Genomic DNA, 20,014 nt, shown 5'->3' with positions numbered 1-20,014 from the left:
CATTTGAGACAGACTTCTGACAGATGACAGTTCTGACTTGAAATGGCTGATTTTTAGATTCAGTTCATAATGATGTTTGTTTAAGGACTTCAGGATTCACAAGAAATGCATTTGGGTTTTTACTTTTGGCCTTTCTAAGAAAGTAATGTATAGGCAGTAGTTCAACACTTCCTTTCTGCTGCGTAGGATACTTTAAATCCAAGAAAGAGAGAATGTACTCCCTAAAGTATGCTATATTTACCTTAGCATCTTTACAGCTGTGCTTTCTTTAGGGAGAGGCAGATTTAGATTTCTGAAATGTTTTTCAAAGGAGATTTCCTTCTGAAGGACTAGACCAACTTCTTCATTTTACATAGTTTGGATTTGCATCTTTAGAAATCTGTAGAATAGAAGTGAGCATTTATCTTCTAGAAAGGAAGGTACAAAGTCAGTATTTAACCTTGTTATTCATGCAAATAATATTTTTTGATGCTAGATTTGAAGACTTGATCCTTCTTCCCATCTTTTCCATCCTTTGTTTTTCAAGGAGGCTATCTTTGGAATTACTATAATAACCTCACAAGATTTCTCAGAATTGGGTTACAGCCTACAAACCGCATCTACATTTCATATTTATGCAGATTGCAATATACACATTTTGGAAAGGGGGTTGTATTTTGAGCCACTTTCTTCATCATCTTTTTAATGCTGTTCAGAGTGCCCTAGAAACTAATTTCATTAGCAGAAAAATTGTTTTGTATATGAAAACCCTATCTTGGAGGTGTTTTACCTGTTGGACCAAGACATTAATGACTCAGTAAGATTTCTTGTAAGCACCTGAATGTTATTTCTCTGACGGAGCAAAGTCAGAACAGGGTTGTGTCCAAGAGCAAAGATTAAAAATGACAGAAAATTTCCATACTAGCAGTATGTTGGAACCATGGATGGCCTTACCTGGCTAATTCTATTTTATGTATGCACTGCAACACATTCCATTGGCAAAATTGTAATTTCTTTTTAATTAAAAAACAGTTTTTAAGTTCCCTTTATATTTTTTTTCCTACAAATATTTATGTAAACAGCATAAGCCAACTTCCTAAGTGAAATATATCCCCGGACCAGAGTAGGAAGAGGAACTGGACTTTAGGACTTTTTGGACTTTTATGTATGTGGACATCCTATGCCTTCTTTATATGCAAACAAGTAACAGGACTTAATAACTTGTGTCCCTTGTTGCTGAATACACAGGCTAAGCAACATAGGTGACCACAGTGGTTTTTTAAGGGGTTAACGGGTGCGTGGAATGCAACATGGGCTCAGGCTGGAGACTGCCTGACAGGCAGGGTCCAGGCTGGGATGTGCACTGTTCCCAGTCCCTCGATTCTTCTGGAAAAAGAAAAACCTTTACAATAACTGCAGATTTGACTGTTGTATGTCAAAAAAAAATAAATAAATAAAAGCAGGTGGTAATCACCTTAACGCCAGTGTGTATCCTCCTGAGGATACCTAGTGTCTAAATGGTGACAGCACGGAGATGTTCCCCTGCTCCGCGACCGGGGGTGGCCGCCGGGGACGCCCCCGTTCGCCAACTCAGCTCGGGAACCAGCAGCAGCACCGACGAACCGACAGCTCCCCTTCCGCCCCGATCTCTGATGCCGCTGCCGGCCTCGCAAGGTAAATCACCTCAGCGGGAGGCGTGCCGCCGTCCTGCCGAAGGCGGGCAGAGCCGCCGGGGGAGTGGGCTCCGCTGCCCTGCTCCCTGCTCCGCTCCCTCAGGCGGGGGCAGCCCGTCGACCCCCTTCCCGGGCTGTGAGGGGGCTGTGGTGGGCTGTGAGGGAGATGCGAAGGGCTGCGAGGGGATAAGAGGAGGCGCTAAGGGGGCTGTGAGAAGGCGCCGGCAGCTCCCCGGATCGGGCCCCGCCGCCTCCCCTCACAGCCCGCAGCTGCGGTCGGCGCGAGGCGACTCGAGGCGCGGCGGCCGTGAAGGCGCCTGCGCGGCTCTCCCCGGGCATGCTCATTAACGGCGAAGGAGCCAAGAAAAAAAAAAAAAAAAAGTGGGGGGCAAAAAAAAAAAAAACGGAAAAAAAATCCACCACCCTGACAGCGAGCGGCGGCGCCGCTGACACTGAAAGGAGCAGCTCCGGCAGCGGGTCTGCGCCTGGCCCCGCTTCCCCTCGCACCTCGGGCAGAGCCGCGGCGGGGGGGGACCCGGCGCTGCCCCCTCAGCGGGCTGCGGGTGGGGGGCGATGGCAATGAGGATTTACCGCCGGAGAGCGGGACGCGGGCACCGCGCCTAGAGGCGATGGGGGGCGAGAAGCCGTCTGCGGGGCTGAGCATGGGGCGCCGCTGAAAGTTGAGCCCGGTGGCCGCGCTCGGTAAGTTTCAGGCGAGAGGCGGGAGCGGCGCCGCGGGTTCCCCAACTTCGCCTCACGGCGGCGGGGCGGGGAGCCTCAAGGGGTAAGGGGGGGAGTTCGGGGGTGCCGGTTGGGGTCGGTGTGGGTTTGGGGTTGCTTTGGGGTTGGGGCGCGGTGCGGGCGGCGGCTGCTGTCCCCCCCCGGCCGGTGCTGCAGCGGCGGGCGGGGACCGCGGGGCGGCTCCGCTCCGGGCTCGGAGCGCGGGGACGGTTCCTGAGGGCGATGCCGGCGGGGTTGGGCGACCGAGCCCTCCCTCCGAGTATTTCTGGCCGCGACGAAGCCCCGTGGCCGTATTCCGGCTGTGAGCGGGGGATCGGGGACGCCGAGCGCGGCCTTCCCGTGCTGCGGGGACGGAGCCAGGCAGAGCCGTGGGTTGCTCCCGGGGCGCCCCTCCTCAGAGAAAACGGCGGCTCCTTAATAACTTAATCAATTTTTCCCCTCTCTCCGGCACGCATCGAGCAAATCGTCCACGGGGGTTGATGTATTTGCGATCCAGCTCGCTTCCAGGAGCTCCTAACGGCTTGGGTTTACAGGAATCGCCGTGGGTGTTATCTTGCGTGTGTTGTGGCACGATTGTGTTTCAGGGAATGATTAAAAGTTTTCTGAATAACGTGTTCCCGAGGGGTTTGGGGCTGTGAATGGCTGGTCTTTTAGAAGAGGAAGATAACTACAATTAATGCGCTTAAGTACAGATCTTTCCTTTTAAAGAGAGATGTGCGTTCCACTTGCCACGTTTGAGAACATGTAAATGACGCGTATAAATCAAAAAAAAAAAAAAGAAAAAAAGAAAAAAGAAGAAAACTTGCTAAAAACATCTCTTAGGAACGTGGGAATGCCAATTCCTCTTTCCTCCTCGGAGCAATCAGGTGTGGAAGCAAATGAATGCATTGTATTGATGGCTATATATAAAAAAGCTATTGAAATGTATTCAGAGTCCTATAAAGGCAGCATCACGTGAGAAAAGATGCAGCAAAGGAACTGTATTATTGCTCATCCGACGTGGTGTTATAATTTGGAATGGTAGTTTTTAAAAGCAGAGAGGGCTTGGTTTTAAAAACAGGCATGGCTCAGCTGCACACACGTGTGCCCACCATCACGCGTGTGCAGAGATGCGCGGCGGCTTTGCTGTGCCTTGTGGTCTTGGGACCAGGTAAGTGCCTACTCTCTTAAAACAGAGGAAGAAAATGCTGAGCCTTGGCATCGATGCTGATTGCAGCAGGCAGGACGTTAGCTCAGCATCACTCGTCAGGTCCAAATGGTATGAATTTGATTTTTAAATGACTGTAATTTGAAAACACTACTTGAAAAATGCAAAAGGAATAATGTCACCTACCTAATTGTTTGCTCAGGGCTTTGATTATGGAAAATCAGTCATCTCCATGTGGTTAGTAATATTTCCCGTTCCCATTTTACAGACTGGGGAACAGTGTGCCCCATCTTGGCATCCCTCAGTGTATCTGCCAGCACCTCACTATGGTTCTAGCGGGGCTTTAAATGCTTTAGCAACTGAATAAGAAACAGGCGATGGCCTGCAATGGAGCTTGAGGCGTTTCTGCTTTCTCGTCTGCCACTTGCTCATCTGGAGTCTGTCTGCTGGCTGTGTTTCGCAGTTTCAACAGAACAGAGCTGATGTTCGGCACCGCACAACTGCAAAAAGCACCAAGTCAGGGCAAGTCCCGCAGCAGGGCTGCATACTGCTGCCCGGGTGGTCCCGTGTCCTGTGCACTTTACAGGGCATTTGGGGCTGAGGGAGGCTGAGAATCTGCATTGGTGTTACCTCACCTGAAATTCACAGGTCTTAAGAACAAGATCTGTTGCAACTACTCTTTATAACTTAGAGAAATACATATATGCATCTATATTCCTATAAAAACTTGAATACGAGTAGTCTGTTTTTTTTTAATGAGAACCTGTCTTTCATTAAACTTTCCAGTAAAATACTGAGGTTACACAAAAACTCAACTGCAGAAAAGTTTACTAAATACTCAGTGCACTAATCTGTACAGGGAAAACAAGTCAGTTTCTATTGTGCTTCCATTTCTGCTTTTCATTTATTCTATGAACAGTGTTTAAAGAGTTCTAAGCTGCAGCTTTGTATTTTTTTTAATAAATTTTCTACGCTACAGATTTGAACTTCAGCCCGTGTATTATTGACAAAAAACTTTCCTTCTGTTGCAGTGATTTGTTTTTATTTTTTTATCTGTATTTTTTAGAAAAAACAAAGATATATGTTGAGTATTGATCTCTTTGGCTGAAACTACTGTGCAAAGCTGTTGTGTTGTTTTCTACTTTCCAATACAAAATTCTTCTCACTTCTGAGTTTTAGAAAGTGAGTAGTGTGTGACATTGGAGGGAAAAGATCCCTTCTGGTTAAACGTTGTCTGAAGCACGCTGAAATTAAAATGACCATTTTGAGTTGTGCTTAGTATTGGCTTCTTGCTTTGGAAGCCTTCAGCCAGCAGTTCTTGTTTTCTGTAGCCTTGATGAGCAATTACTGCACCCTTCCAGTTCAGAGCCTCTGTTAAGTAGATATTGCTGCTTGTTCCAAACCGTAGATGTATTTTTCTGGTTTTCCCATAGCTTGGTGGGGCACTGGGTATATCTATTTCACTGAGTGCACACAGATGTTTGCCAAGGGTTATGAAGAATCCATAAACTCATATTTTTTTTTAATTTTTTTTTTTAATTTTCTTTTTTTCTGAGGTGTAGCAAAGGCATTTGGGGTCTTAGGTGTGACATTCTGCTGTGGTGTCTGAGTGGATCTCTGTCTTCAACAATTGGCAGTGTTTTGACATGTTTTGAAGAGTTCATGGTTCTGTTACAGAAGTGTTAGTTTTTAAATCTGAAATGGGCGGTGAGCAAGTAGTCCTTCCTGTAGCTTGGTTTCAGGCAGAGGAACAGTTTTTGGAATACAATTTTGGATGATGTTTCCATGCAGTCACTCCTGCATCACTTTGTGCTCTAAGCACTGATTGGTTGAAGCATAATTCGTGTGAATGCCCACAGGCTGAGAGACGATGCTTGGGTTGCAGGGGAGGCTGCTGCATATCAAAGTGACCTCTAAAGAAGCATCTACTGAAAGAGAGGTCTCCTGTGGTTTGAGTAGCCCTTAATGGACTACTGACTGCAGTGTGTGCATGTGCCTGGTCTGCCAAAGACCTCAGAGTTGGGTCACCTTAACTGCAGACACTGAGAGTTGGGAAATTGGGTGGTGAAGATCTTTGGGTGGCGTCCGTGAGCATTGACTTCACTTTGAGTAATGTGTCGCTAACTTGACCAGTCCTTCTAAGGGTGCTGCGATTAAATGCTACCATTACTTTAGTTTTTCTCCTGCTAAATCAAGTTATTAATTATTCTAAACCCAACTTCCCAAGTTTCTCTCATTTCTGTGGTAACAGGTGATGGGTGGGCAGTTGTTGGATCCAAACTGAGCTGTGCTCCCCTGCCTGGTTTGGGGCTTATTTTGCACGGACGGTGCAAGGCAGCAGCTGGAGCAGGGGCTGTCCTGGGAAGGCATGGGGCAGAGGAGGTGTTGTTCATCATGGGCTTCCCAGTGGCCAGGTAGAAGCCTTCCTGCTGCTTCCTGGAGACGTCAACAGCAGCAGTTTCTTGCTCCTCATAAACACATTTCAGTCTGTCCTACACCCATGTAGCACCAGCTGCAGGGCCTTTTCTACCTCTTGCAGATCATGCTGCCTTCCTGTAGATAGGTGCTCCTGGTGCTTCTTTCACCAGCTGCTTCCTTGCTCCCAACCAGTGCTGAGTAGGGGGAAAGTCAGAAAACACACCAGAGGCATTTTCCTGATCCTTTTCAGGTTCCTCCTACTCCAACTTCTGCACAGTGCTTATCCGTTCCTGTTCAGATTTGTTTTGTTCAATGTGTTTTATCATCACAAAATTCTGATCCCTTCTGTCTCAGAACTAGGCTCACAGCTCTAGTTTTTCCATAAATACCTGACATGGTTTCTAAACCATAACCACCAAATATCCCTCACCTGTATGCCCGTGCTACAGAGGCACCTATGACCTTACTTTAATTTCTTTTCATTTTGCTCAATTGCTTCTCCAGCTCTTTTCTCACAGCTTCCACTTTACCCAAAATCTCGGTAGCTCTTCTGCAGAGCTCTGTATCATCTTGTCTAGCCCTGCTAGTCTTTCATGAAGTTCAGCAAATTGAAATCCACGCAGTTCCACTTCCAGCTGTTTTCTTCACAATTTTGATCTTACCCATGGACAGCCTGGTGTTGTTTCTTCTTCATTCTCCTTTTAATTGAAGTGACCAATTAGTTACAGAACAAAAGCCCTGTAGTCAAAGTAATAGTCAAATCCTGGATCTTTCCTCTTCTAGGACAAGATGGGTTTTAGAGCATATAGGCTAGCTGCTATTCTTGGCAAAGATGACCTTTTTGGTTTTTGCACAGAACAGAATTTTTGTCATTACTGAAGTTTTTAGGTACATGGGAACTCTCAGGGATACAGCAAATCTTCTGAAGTTATTCAGCGTATTGTTGTAAAAGATGCCTCTGGCATTTGGCCGATAATGTGGTGTTTATGAAGGGCTCCTTATCTGCGCAGTGTGTTTTCATGCCTGCTTGCTAGTGTGGGAGAGCCAACCTCTCTTACAGTGCAATTACTGCATTATAACGCTTGGGCTTGTGTCAGCCCATTAGCTGTACTCCAGATCTCCATAACTTCCACAGATTTCAATAAATCGTAGTCAACATGGACCTAACATCTTCGATGTGTGAAAGAGTAAAGGTTAGTAGTAGCAACTATTTTGGGTATTAAAAATGCCCAAAGATGGCAGATGAGGGTGGGAGCTTTACCTTTACCGCTGGCTGCTGTTTGGAGCATTAATAGTTCGGTGGTGCTTATTATCAAAAGCATTAGGTGAGAGGTGTAAAGAGGCACATGTCCACAGAGTACTGGTGAAGTTGTACCAAGTGGTGCAGCTGAGGATCTGATCGCAATGTGCTTGCCTAATTAATAGCTTGAGCAGGGAGCAAGAGGAAAGGGATGAGATGGCTTTCATCGGAGCTTCTGTAAATGCAGATGGATAGCCATCATTTCTGTGACGTGCTGTGCTGTTTCACTGGGGATCCAGAGCGGATTCTTACCTCTGCAGACATACTGGAGGGAAGAGTTAATGTGGACATAATTCAACCATAATTCAATTGCGCAACCTTTTAGCGTTTCATTAGCACACTTTATTTAAAGTTACACTGTCTTTCTTTGGAACTGTTGGATTAAATTGGCTGCTTAGATTAAGCGACTTTAAGTCTATAAAGCACGATAATTCTACTTATGGTCAGCAACTTTAGCAATCACCATAAAATATACCAATTGTTTTAATTTCAACAGACTAAGTTGTCAGTTGATAAGTAGTCAATAGTAAGAAGAAATTGCCTTTTAATGTTCCTCATATTCAGTTTGTAATATTTTTGTAGTTGATTACGAGTTAGAAAATTGAATTTTGGAGTCACAAAGCATATGTGAGCTATATTGAGCTACTCTGAGCAATTCATACTAAGCTTTCTAGAGTATCAGCTACAGACCAGGAGAAATTGTTTTATATGTTGATGTTTCCATTCCTGAATGCAAGCCTGTAAAGTATGCAAGAGATGACCGTAAATTACTGTACTGCTATTTTGAGCCTTCATTTAGATAATATATCAACAAGGTCAGTGCTGTTAGCAATTTAGTTATGTTGGGTTTCTTATTTTTTATTTATTTGTTGTTTGTTTGTTTTTTTCTTACTTTGCTTGGCAATTTGCTTTTTTTATGGTAAGCATAGAAGCTATAGGTTGTTTTTGTGTTTGTTTTGGTTGTCTTTTTTCTTGATAAAAACAAGTGGTATAAAACAAGACTTATCTTAAGCACTTAACTCCAGGTCAGAGAAATAACTGTCCAGTGCATATGGTAAAACTTAGGGTAAATGTTCTGTTTTCTCTTTTTTTTTTTTCTTCCCTCTTCTTCCTCTTCCTCTTCTTCCTGTGTTTCTGTTGTTGTTTTTGTGTGGAGGAGGATCTGGCATCCTATGTCCAATGCCAGTTCTTTATGTGAAAATTGAGAATAGAACCCAAAGCAGGAATGATTTGAAGTTTATTTCATGAACAAATTAAGAAAATAAAAAAATTGGGACGTTTGGTGGTGATGTAAAATGAAAAACTAGAAAAGTTTCAAAAGCATTTTTATTTTTTTTCTTGGCCAATATCTAAAGAAGTAATGTCTTTTTGTAAATATATATATATATATAATAAAAAATACCAAATTGTGTCAGAATTTACCAAGAGGTTTTTATCAGTACCAAATTGCAGAATTCGGTGCTGGGACCATTCAGTGATGCAGCTGCCCAGCTCAACCAGCCAGCCCGAGGTTGTGATGGAACACAATACAGCGTCAGAATGAATCTCCTAGGTATTAGGAAGCGTGTTTTATTCTTAGTACAAACTGTATTTACTGCCTTTAGCTGTGTGTACAGGAGCCATCACCACACCTAATGCATGGTAGCCTGGTGTGGTAATCTAATGGAACTGCAGCAAGCGGTAGCTAGTAAATCAGCATCCCAACCACTGCCCTCAAGTAAATGGTTCTGTGCTTCTTGGGACCTCAGCAACTGAAGCCAATCACAGAAGACTTGGGAAGTGGATTTATTATAATCCTAAAAATATTTTTAATGGCTTAGTTATTGCTTTGAAATTGTTGGTCATAATATTAGAAAAAAAAGAAAAAGCCAGTGCTTCTGTATGTGATATTATTTATTTTCACTGTAGTACTGAATCATTGAGAGAGTTTTGTTTCATGTTTTATGTTTAGTTGTTTCCATTTGCGATATTGACATGTAGGACCAGTAGTGGAAACCAACTTTGTTTTCGTGAAGCCAAACAGACTTTTAATACAGTTTTGCTTTCTTGCTAAAGCCAGAATCACAGTCCCACTGATTTGAATTACAGGGTTTTTTGCATTTGAAATTAGTGAAAATGGGATAAAGACAGACTGCAGTTCAGGAAAGACTGGTGTAAGCAATTTTACACATAGTAGTCACCGTCGCCAGGTGGCAAAGACACTGGGCATGGAAACACTTTCGCAGCTCCAGCGGGGCAGGGAGAGGAGATGCAGCCAGGCTTTGCCTCATCTCCGAGCCCTGTCAGCAGCTTCCCATTCCTGGCATTTGTGTGTTCCTCTCTTAGCAAATTCTGGCCTTGCTCTATTACACGCTGCACGTGCAAAAGCCATGCAGGGCTTACCAGTACAGGCCACGATGTAAAAACTGGTCAATTTGAGCCCTTTGTGTTGATTCCAGTGTTTGACTACAGCCTGCTCTACTGAGTGAGAAGGAAAAGAAAGGTTGTTGTCTGAAAAACTGGAATGTTTTGCTTGAGAAATCGTGTTGAAGATGAGACTTGCAATGGCTTTGGCTAAGGAATAGAATATTACGTTTTGAATTTGGGGGGATTTTTATTGTGTAGGGTCAATTAGAATCCTAGGTGTGCTCACCTTAAATTAACTTTGTTGTTCCCTAACAGAGGTTGATTTGTAGTACACCCATCTCAAAACAATGTCGCTGATTCTGAAGTCCATCACTCACTACCAGTGCTGTGCTTATGTTGGGTATGATACGCGTTTGTAGTTGACTAAATAGAGATCCCTCTGCAGAACAGGCTGGTGGGACTCTAGCTTCAATCTCAGCAGTACTTGAGCCAAATCACTTGAGTCAGTGATTCTGCAGTGCTGTGGGATAAGCCAGCCGCTGGCATGTCAGCCTCTCTGGTAGCTCCACCAGACCAGGGCAGCGTTACTGAGTGCCTTTACACCTTCACCGTGCTGGGATGCCGCTCACCAAGAGCTCCATCTTGGGTTTCCTAGGTAGAGAGCTATTCTGAATGGTCAAAAGTCTCATTGAAGCACTGGTAAGTGGCACATTCAAAGTTATTAAAAACAGTTAAAAGTTAAAACAGTTAACACAGTTAACTGTTAACACAGTTAAAACACAGTTAAAAGTTAAACAGTTAACAGTTAAAAACAGAGATGGGCTTTGTCCCCCCCAGTGCAAATAAAAGTGCAAAGTGTAAATGGGTCTCCATGAATAAAATAAGAGGGAAATTATGTTAAATGGTTCTTCTACCAGAAGGAAAATAAGATTTTCATGCCGCTTAAGTAAAACAGAGAGGCTTTTTAAGGTCCTAGTCATGTTCCAATCTTAGCACCTTGGCTAAGTCTGTTCTTGAGAATTTTCCATTGCATTTTATGATGAGAGACTGTATGCTTCAATTAAGACATTTCAATACTACATAAATATTAGTCCTTTTAAAATATACATACATCTTTACTGGTAGGCTTACAAAGCTAGTTCATGTGGATAAAGCTAATGTCTGCTATCACAGACAAACTTTGGAAAAACTCTATTTTTATTTGTTGATGTTTTGGCCTCTGTTTATTGACAGGTATTTGCTTGAAAGCTCTTATCCAACTTAAAATTTGGTTTAATATAATGTGGAAATCTTTGTGTATAAATTATGGCTGCAGTTGGCATTCTGTAGCACAGTAATGTCACCAGTATTTACACTTGACAGAAGATGTAATTTAGATGCTCCTCTGCTTTTGAAATAGCTTGTAGGTGTTACGTGTTCAGTTAATTCACTGCATTAAATGCCATTGGTTTTACCTTAATATATCTTTAATAAATTTAAAAACCTGTTTGAGAAACAAAAAAAACAGCAGAAATGTAACGTTAGTGGAAATTGAAATATTAATATCAATGATACAAGGTTAATTAAATGTCAGGAAAAAATACTATCCAAAGGATGAAAAATGCTAACTCCTTTCTTGTAACTTGTGTGTTGAGAGCAATTTCAAGGTATTTAAAAAGCTGAAATGAGTTCTAAAATGGTGGGGGAAATGCATCCTAGAATGTAGTTTGTAACTTAACTGTTAGCGTTATATTTGAGTAGGAAATCTAAAGCACTTTCCTGAATAATAATGAAATAAGGCATAGAAATTAATCTCCATAAAAAGTTCCCTGGGGGAAAAAATGACAGACGACTTTGTGACGAGTGTTCTGCTGTGCAAGAAGACACGACATTTCTCGTCTTCATGTGGCTGAGCAGTCCTTATTTTCTTGCCTGAAGTAAGTTTTCCTTTTCCTTTCTTGAGTCAAGCAGGATTGCCCTTCTGCACAGAATGGGCTTGTTAGTTGGGTGCTGTTCTTTCCAGCCTTGCTAGATCCTGACTGCATGTCAGTACCTTACCAGTGTTTTCAGTGTTTCCCTGCTAAAGCTCCAGTTAGATTGAAAGAATAAATTGTTTTCTGCCAAATTTGCTCACCAATAGCACTAAAACCTTGTCTGTTCTTGATTTTGAAGCTTCTAGATTGAACTGAACTTGTTTCCATTTTCTCTTGAGCAGAACAAAATCAGCACAAATGTGATGTTTAGATTTAATGGCTGGGAATGAGGTTGGAGTGTTGTGGAAGGGAACTGAGATGTAGAAGATGTTTCTGTGTTCTGAATTATTTGAATGTTGGATTTCTGGAGTTTGAGTGAGAAGTGAAAGGAGCAGCTTCTCAAGCCCCATCACGTGTTCCCCATGTAGCACTTTGGGCTTTTAGCTGTATAGCCTTACCTATAGCCTGATGTTTGGATATTCAGCAGTACTGGTAGTATTGTACATGTGTGTATGTACACGTGCTGTTACATTAATCTGAGGCCTTAAGCTCAAATTTATGAGAATAATCCAATACAAAAGTGATTTTATATCAGAATTCTCATAAGGTGCATACTACAAGGTAGACATCTGTGTCACTGATGTTAAAATTTTCTTGAGGTTTTCAGCACCCAGAATTTTTTACAGACTTCTGGCTGCGTTGTATTTTATCGTTAGTTGTTCCTCCAGTGCTCTAAGTCATCAAGGCAGTACAAACAGGGGCCTTGAAGTGTTAGTCATTCCAGTCCCATTCTTCATGAGTAACTGTTGACATTTCAGTGAACATCATCGTGCTGGATGCTAGATGTACTGTCTCTATTGTTATCAGATGGAGACAAGTTATGTTCTCATGTTTAAAAGAAATTACTTGAGGTCAAATGCAGGAATGATGCAAGAGAAATGGGTATTGCCCACTCCTCCTCCTCCTCCACATGTGCTTTTTTGTGGATAAGTAAAGGGCTTTAAATGTTTCAAACAAACAAACAAACAAACAAAAACCAACAACTAACCAAGAAAAAAAACAAACGTGAGCAAATGTTTGCAAGCTTTTATTTCATCATAACAATAGCTGTGTGAATACAGGGTGAACTAGTATCTGGGGTAATGACCAAGAATACGGCTGTCAGCCAGCCAGAGAAGCCTGGCACCTTTATTGGAGCTTAAAATGTTAAACCTTGTTAATTTGGACCATACAGGAACCCTTCCTGCATATGTAATGTAGTACTAATCTGTTACCGTAAAAAGGCAGGACATTATGAAGTATAAACAATTGTAGTGCGAAATGACGGTGGACTCCATATCAGAACATGGAAAGGAGCAGTAAATCTAAACCATGAGTTCATATTTTAGTAATGTTTTTACCTTATTGATTGGAAATGCAGTGTAAATAAGAGTCACACATTTTAGGTTAGCAGATCTTCATTGCTCATCATCTTGCTGATCAATGGCCTAATTTAGGAAGAATAAAATATGTCTCTGACATCTGTTTAAAATAGATTGCTTAAATACTGTGTGTTCAGCTTTTTTGTTTTGCTTTGCCTTTTTAACGGTGGGGATTACCGTGCACCTAAGGGATAAGTGTAGAGCTGCAGATTAAATCAGAAATGTAATGTAAATGCATCAAAGCATTCTGCAAGCATAAGCACCATATCAGTTAAAAATATTGCATTAGAAGAATATTAGGGATCTGGCTTGTACTCCCGAATGAAGTCACTGAGGACCTAATGTTCTGTACGAAGGGGCACGGCAGTTCTACCAGGGTACCCCAGTAGCTGTCTTTCTTTTTTATTATTATTTTTGTTGTACATTTGTACTTTCTACATGTGAAAATGAAGATGGTAGCTTTCAGGAAGAGTTTTAAATCAGGTCTGAATGCTTTTTTTTTTTGGCACTGTGTACCACTAACAGTATATATTCAAAATAAAAAGCCTCAATGAAATAACACTCCTCTTCTGCATATGATAGTACTTTATGAAAAATCTACAGTGGCCCTTTCTCCTAAGTGTTTGTAACGTCAAAAAAAAAAAAAAAAAAAAAAAAAAAAAGCAAGGGAAATAAAAGGGAAATAACAGGTGAGATTTAAGGAGTGAAAATCATGGGACACAAAGGGAAAATGCTCGTAGAAGAGTGTTATTGCTTGCTGTCTGTCCTCTGAAACCACCTCCTGTTTTTATTTGTGAGAAGAGCTGAGGGCTCAGGTTGAGCATCAGTTAGAGGAGCCTAGGGGAGAAAGGAGCAGTGAGAAACAGACTAGAAGGGAAGGAAATCAGCTGCATTTGTAGGCCTGTGCAAAAGCAAAGATGCTTAAGGTGATCTGAAAACAGCACAGAAGGAAGAGGAGAGGTGAGGTGGAGCTGAGGAGTGTGGCGGCAGAGCTGGAGCAGTAGAAAGGGCGGGTGGCTTTGGCTGCTGTGTTCCAGATGGGCTGCAGCAGGCAGATCCGTGCTGCCTGTTTCCTGATGTCACTTGATAGAAAAGTGCTTTTGGCAGATGTGAACAATTCCAAATTTGCCTTGACTGATGTAATCAAACGCTGAACTGCTTGTTTGCAGTGACATGTATGCGCGCTTCCACTAGCTCTGAGTTTGGGTAACAGCGTGATCTATAATTTTTTGTGTATTTTCTGTGTCTGTGAAAGCTAATGGAAAGATTCGTGGCAACAGTGTCAGTGACATCCACAAACTCGACAGCTTTTTTTGGAACTAGCATTAAATTGAAATATACATTGATAAATCAACTGTGATTTGCTCCAGCTGGAGTTTTGCTGGTCTTTGTTCTCTTCTTTAGGTGGCTTCATTTTGTCTTGGATTCTAAATTTGAGTTTCAGTGTCACAAATTCTCACCATTTTAAACAACTTTTTTTTGCTCTTAGAAGTGCTATGAAACTTGAAGACGAAAGGGGAAGTGGAAGGCATTTTTCTATTTTGTTTACTGGAACATCATTACTTACGGGTACATGTGCGTATTTTGTAAGAGGACTGCTAATAACTTCCAGTCTAGTAGCTAGGTAGGTAGGAAAGTAATTCCAGTTTTTCACAACAAATGAGAGCAATTTCCTTGAGCTGATGGCTCACTTGTGTGTTCTGGTGAGGGTTGTTTTCTGTCATAGAGGGCTTGAGATTTCCCAAGGCGCTTTGCAACTGTTGTCTTCTGTTAGAGTAAAAACTACAAAGGTATGTTGTACAATCTATCCATCATCAGCTGAGATTGCTGTGATTTTTAAGGGAAAAACTACATTTTGTTAAGTGCAGGAGTTCTGTTTGTTTTAAATGAAGTGTGACCTGCTTCACAGATTTCATATGAAGAGTATGAGGGAGTCTGAAGGAGGAGAGCAAATCTCTTACCAATGTTCTGCATTGTTATTTGGAGCATGAGTTCAAGACTAAACGATGATATTCCTCAGAAAATATATAGATATACTAATGGGAATCCTATAAGTGACAAAGTTGGAAATAATTAAAAGTGGAAATGGTATTTTACAAATAGAGAGAGTGCTACAGTCCATGTCTGTTCATACTAGAAACTGATACCCAGAAACCACTTCAGTACTCATTTCCTACAGTGACAAAGAATGGGATCAATTCAAGACTATCATGCCTTGAATCTACAGGCAGCTCATGATAATTAAAAGTAAACCTTAAAGTTCGTCTCTCAGTTCGTCTCTGTTGCCTCGCCTGGGGGTCAGAAATGTCTTTACTGTCTTCAGATCTTGGCACTGGAAGACTTAAGTGGAATCACTCCTATTAACAGAAGTTGTTTATTTGCATTTGAGCAAAATGCCCTTCCAAAGCACAAGTGATTAGTGTTGCAGCATAAAAGGGCTGTGGGATGAGAAGGCTGTTAATAGATGAGAAGATGGCTCTGTGCACCATGAAGAAGACTATGACTACAGGAAATTCAAATCAAAATGCTTTAGGACATAATTGTGTAGCATGCAAACTTTTAAAAGGTTATTTCCATAAACTGTTAACAAAGCTTGTCTTCTATTATGGTTTCAGCTATTAGGAACAAAAAAACTTAATATGGTGTCTGCTTTGTCTGCAGAGCAAAGCAGGAGCTCTGCTCCTCCCTGTTATCCTGGGAGCTGAACATGCTGGTACATTCGAGTTAAAATACGGGGTAGGAACAGATTCTGAGGTGGCAGGGTTGTAAAGCATCACATGGAGTCTTTACTTATAAACAGAGCAAAAGAAACATATAAATGCTTTGTTGAAGCCTGAAGCTCTTGGGACAACTTGTGAACCTTTGCAAGGAGATTGGGACGGTGGAAGTAGTTTTAGGACCAGAGACCCGCAGTACCAAACAGGCGTCCAGTTCTGCATTTGTAGTCATGACTGAAAGACTGAAGAGATCCCTTTTAATTCTTTCCTCTGACAATTTCCCAAATAGCTTTGAACTGATGAACTGATGAAATTCTTTGCTCCAGGGAAACAAACAGTTTTACATGGGTAGGGGGATAAAATTAGGGTCAGATGTAGGGTTTGCCATACCAGATCAAAAAAGTAGATGATCTAGTTCAGTGTGGTGCTTCCTGACTGCAGTTATCTGACATGGTCATTGAAACTGGAACACAAGAAATGGCTGGAAAAGCAGATGGAGTATGCTGCTCTATGGAAATGAAAATCTTAACAATGCTGCTTGTAGAACCAGGCTCTGGACTCGATATGTCTATATGAACTCTTATGTCCTTTAAGGTATATGAATTTGTATTTGTGTGTGATGGTGACATGTTACAGTGGATCTCTTCCAAGTTCCTATAGGTCCTCAGGCAATCGTTTTTGTAAATCAGGATTGGGGCGGGGGTGGTTGTTATACCTACTGCTGGGTTGACTGCAGAGGCAGACACACCAGGGCTCTATTTAATGGGGTGCCCTGTTGTTAATAGACCTCTGCTCTGAACAAGCACGTATTTATAAAATATAAATACATGCATTTAAAGAACATACCCTTAAATAAACAACCATGTATTTAAATGATAAATCCAAGTATAGATATAATTGGCTAAAGACTATAATTCCCTCAGAGATTATTTTTTTAACAAATGGTGTTTGAGATGACAATTGTCAGTTTGAATTCCAGATACTGTAGATATTTGCCCGGAATTTTATCTCACTGAAAAATTAATTAAAAGCAGTTCATTCTCCTTTATATAGACAAAAGAATTTCAGTGGATGTCAGAAAAAAAAGTGTTTTCATAGTAAAAGGTTGAAAGCTGTTTGTATGATGAGTGAAGGGAACTTAGCAACGAGTGGTTTTGAACATTTATAAAACAAACAAATAAATAAGAAAGACGTGAGGAGGTTGGTTGCTGCAGTACAATTTCATCTTCTCTTCAAGTTGCCTGATAGAACTGAAGCTGCAGTTGGTAATGATAAGGTGACTGACTGGCATTTAAAGCCCCTTTTCTAAGGGAATTTTAAAGGTAAGACTTATCTGTGTAGTTCTTGAGGCAGTAGACTTTCAACTTTTTATTCTAACATAAAAGAATGTCAATATATTTTTCAGGTTTGGATAAGAGAGAAAAAATATGTATTGAGCCTTCAGGAACAGAGTAGTAACTTGTCTGGGAGGTACACCAGGCAAATAGCCCTAACTTCTGCAGGCTTTTGATTTTACATGATGTGCAGCAGCATACTGCAGCTCACAGACCTCACGTCTATGTAAATTAAAATATATATATATATATATTAAAAAAATGCCAGAGAACTTCTGCTCTTTGTTTTGAGGGTCACTGACACTACTCCCATTGTTCTTCTTGAGCACCTAGTATTTAGCATGCAACACAGAAAATACTTTTTATGTTAAGCAGAGGAACTATCCAGCAGAAAGTGCTGTTACGTACTTGTGCCATCATCACCAGAATTTGCTGCTGTTTCAACACACAATATCTAGACTGTTTCACAATTATTCATGCAGTTAATTTTAAAAGCATGTATCGCTGATTCTTTGCTTTGTGCATTTCTAGGATTTGCAGCCCTGAGGGTTGCCCAGCTACCTCTGCCTCTGTGTTTTGCAAGCCTTCCCTCAACCTGTCTGCTCCTTTGCTCTGTCTTGTTTCGTCTTCAAGCCCTTCTGTTCAACTTCAGTGTGAGCCCTCTTGTGTGGCAAGTGCCTCTTAACACTTGTGTGGCATGGAGCAGGGGTGGTAAGCAGTGCACTGTCGTAAGGCCCGTCTCTGAAGCATCACGTCTGCAAAGCCACTACATTTTCTGTTTCTAATCTACTCTGTAATGGCTGCGTTATGGTTCTTGAAGCCAATTTCAACGGCGAACCTCAATTTTATCTGGGGAAAGGGAGGACATGGGAGGAAATCCTACTGAGTATACATATTGCTATGCTGGACCCTGACATTTATTTTTCCTCCTTTTTGTTGTTTTGATACCAGCGTATTCTAAGACTGCCGATAGGCTTTGTTGTGTTGCAGGGTCTGGTGCTGTTATTTCTCATCTTAAAATGAAAGGGACTGTATGGGTATCATAAAGGCAGTTTAGGGCTGATCTTGTGGTCTTTCTGCTGGAACTGCAAAACTCCCGTTAGGGATTGTGTGGTAACTACTTACTCATGCATTAACATTTGAAACTAGGTTAGTAATTATTTAACCACTAAATAGCTTCAACTTGTATGGAGGAATATTCTAAATGATTGTTACGCTGTTATACTCATGAACACAGGAAGGCATGTGGAAGGAACAATTTCAGTCCCACGCTACTGATTGTGAGTAGCAGGTCTTGCTCAAGGTTTGTCCTCCTCCATCTTGTTAGTCAGTTTTTTTTTCCTTTAATTTCTATACTTCTTTCCATAGTTGTCCACCTATTTGACTTCTCTGTATTGCTATATTGTTACTCCTAAAATTTCACTAGCATTTTTCACTTGTGCTATTATATCTGTCTTTGCAGCTTTGCAAAGCTGGACTTTTGGGCTATCTTGTATGCTTCCCCCCATGATGTTCTAGTCACTGTATGGATCAGTTTGAGCAAGAGGCTCTCTGCAACAGGAAGGAAGGTTATTGACACTTTGCAATGGAATACAGCAAACATCCTTGGAATCCTATATTGAATATTTGTGGAAAAACAATATATACCATATTATTTGTGATTTGCCTTTTCTGGCACTTGTGTGGCACTCTTCTGGCACTTTCTGCTTTGGCAGGGGGGTTGGACCTGATGATCTTTCGAGGTCCCTTCCAACCCCTGCAAGTCCGTGATTCTGTTAGTATTTGCAAATCTTGTAGACGGAATTCCTTTTTTGTCTTTATTTTAATCGCTATTTATTATAGAGCTGTGTTGCTTTATTAACAGTAATATTTTGCATTTCCATTGATGGCAACTTTTCTTTGACAAGCTTAGTGTTCTTTACAAATGCTAGATAGCTGTTGAATTCTAGCTCAGAATTTGAATTGTGTGCCAGTCATGTTGTTACGTGCAAGTTGTTCTGGAGAGGCTATGGGACCCAAAGGTTAATGGGAATTAGGCACTTGCATGCCTTAAAAATAATCTGTCTTTAAATATTTTGTTCAAGAATTTCTGAGAAGTTAGGGGAAGGCTCTGAATATAGCTCTTACATTTCTCATCATGGGCTAACTCCTGTTCACAAGATGGTTTCACAGAGGAAGACCAGTCTGTCAAACTCCTTCCTTGTTTTTTCCTAGGCCGTAATTAACTTTGTAGTTCAGTATTCAAACAGCATATCCTGTGGGCACTGGATATACTCCTGCTAAATACTAAAGATTTGTGATCACAAAGTGAAAGTGTGTGCACTTTGATATACTTGCCATCAATAATATAGCTGGCATTGGTGCTGAATTGAGTGCAGAATTACTGTGAAATGATTGATATGTTGATATGTTGATTTGATAACAACATTAACTGATGAAATGATTTTTCAGCATAATTTGGAAATAGATACAGACTTTATTTTCAGTTGTCATAATATTCCAACTTAAAATAAATATACCACCCGGCAATGATAAATGCCATTTGTACTCTCATACTCTCATTTTGAGTCATCCTGGTATTATTTTCATGTATCACTTGTGTTTTAAGCCCCATCTTAAAGGCAAACCTTTCCTTGCTTTATGCTTTGTCTTTTAATTTGGGGAACCCTTTGTGCTGAGTGTTGAATAGTACAGTTTGTTGGTGGCTAGGTAGAGTATGTAGGAATAACTAATACAAATAATACCAGGTGCCTGATTTTAAGTAGTGTGTTTTGTGTTTTATTTAGTGGCAGTTTCACAAAGAACCATTATTTTTAAATCAGTAGATGTTAAAAGAAACCCATAAGTTTTGGACTCTAATTGTCTGGAACACTACCCAAGGTATTTGCCTGGCATCTTTTTAAACTTGGGCACTGGCAAACTAACACAAAAGGTACTTTGGACTAACAGGATCATCAGAAGTCTGACAGTCCATTTTTTCATTCCA

General features: G+C 41.3%; 1 protein-coding gene across 5 annotated transcripts in view; it reads left to right on the top strand.

Moving 5' to 3' along the window:
• The window catches only part of TENM1 (teneurin transmembrane protein 1), a 908,570-nt gene that overhangs the window by 572,210 nt on the left and 316,346 nt on the right, over positions 1-20,014 (top strand). Inside the window, exon 1 of one of the 5 annotated variants that reach the window (XM_032196352.1) lies at positions 1,634-1,653. The exons of 3 other annotated variants lie outside the window; for them this stretch is intronic. The gene's annotated coding sequence lies outside the window, so the exon portion shown is untranslated. Of the gene's footprint in view, positions 1-1,633; positions 1,654-2,048; positions 2,355-20,014 lie in introns of those variants that run through there. One more of the 5 variants, XM_032196348.1, reaches the window with a different exon arrangement.

This window comes from Aythya fuligula, chromosome 13, assembly GCF_009819795.1.
Source record: "Aythya fuligula isolate bAytFul2 chromosome 13, bAytFul2.pri, whole genome shotgun sequence".
NCBI classification, from domain to species: domain Eukaryota; kingdom Metazoa; phylum Chordata; class Aves; order Anseriformes; family Anatidae; genus Aythya; species Aythya fuligula.
The sequence above is the reverse complement of the archived record's forward strand: the minus strand, read 5'-3'. Positions and strand labels throughout refer to the sequence as shown.